The 1,215-nt window shown below is 38.4% G+C and overlaps 1 pseudogene; it reads left to right on the forward strand.

Moving 5' to 3' along the window:
* Positions 1-434: 434 nt before the first annotated feature.
* LOC136397914 (histone H3.3A-like) lies at positions 435-987 on the forward strand (annotated as a pseudogene).
* Positions 988-1,215: the final 228 nt, after the last annotated feature.

The raw sequence follows: 1,215 nt of genomic DNA on the forward strand, positions 1-1,215 counted from the left end.
ATTATTTGAATTTTGCTTCTTCTCTTCGTCCCTCTTATTCTTTATCTTCTCAGTAGCTGGTCTTTTGTAAATTTCTTTCTAAATTTCTTATATAAAAAGATTTCAATTTGCCACTTATTAAAATATTCATTCATACAATAACGACAAGCACAGTAAGTCACAAATATAAAACACTAGACTTTACAAAGTACTTTAAAATTTTATCCTATTTATTTCTGTATTTTATTTAGGCAGCTATTATTATAACTATTTGACATGAAAAACTGAGAATGACTGCATAAGTAATGTGAATGACTTCCAACAATGAATACGTGACAGAGAAGGAACTCAAAAAGAAGTGTTTGTGTTCGCAGCCGCCACCGTGCCGCCGTCGCTCTCCAAACGCCAGCGCCGCCTCTAGCTCGTTGAGCTCCAGCCGAAGAGAAGGGGGGTAAGTAAAGAGGTCTCTATACCATGGCTCATACCAAGCAGACTGCCGGCAAATCGACCGGTGGTAAAACACCAAGGAAGCAACTGGCCACCAAAGCCGCTCGCAAGAGGGGTGAAGAAACCTCATCGTTACAGGCCTGGTACTGTGGCACTTCGTGAAATTAGACGTTATCAGAAGTCCACTGAACTTCTGATTCGCAAACTTCCCTTCCAGCGCCTGGTGCGAGAAATTGCTCAGGACTTCAAAAACAGATCTGTGCTTCCAGAGTGCAGCTATTGGTGCTTTGCAGGAGGCAAGTGAGGCCTATCTGGTTGGCCTTTTTGAAGACACCAACCTGTGTGCTATCCATGCCAAACGTGTAACAATTATGCCAAAAGACATCCAGCTCGCACGCCGCATACGTGGAGAACGTGCTTAAGAATCCACTATGATGGGAAACATTTCATTCTTAAAAAAAATATTTCTCTTCTTCCTGTTATTGGTAGTTCTGAACATTAGATATTTTTTTTTCCATGGGGTCAAAAGTTACCTAAGTATATGACTGCAAGTTGAAAATAGGGGACAGAAATCAGGTATTGGCAGTTTTTCCATTTTCATTTATGTGTGAATTTTTTTAATATAAATGCGAGGACATAAAGTATTAATGCAAGTCAAAATGTTTCAGTGAACAAGTTTCAGCAGTTCAACTTTATAACAATATAAATAAACCTGTTAAATTTTTCTGGACAATGCCAGCATTTGGATTTTTTAAAAACAAGTAAATTTCTTATTGATGGCAAAAAAAA

Source organism: Saccopteryx leptura, chromosome 3 (genome assembly GCF_036850995.1).
Source record: "Saccopteryx leptura isolate mSacLep1 chromosome 3, mSacLep1_pri_phased_curated, whole genome shotgun sequence".
In the NCBI taxonomy this organism is placed as follows: domain Eukaryota; kingdom Metazoa; phylum Chordata; class Mammalia; order Chiroptera; family Emballonuridae; genus Saccopteryx; species Saccopteryx leptura.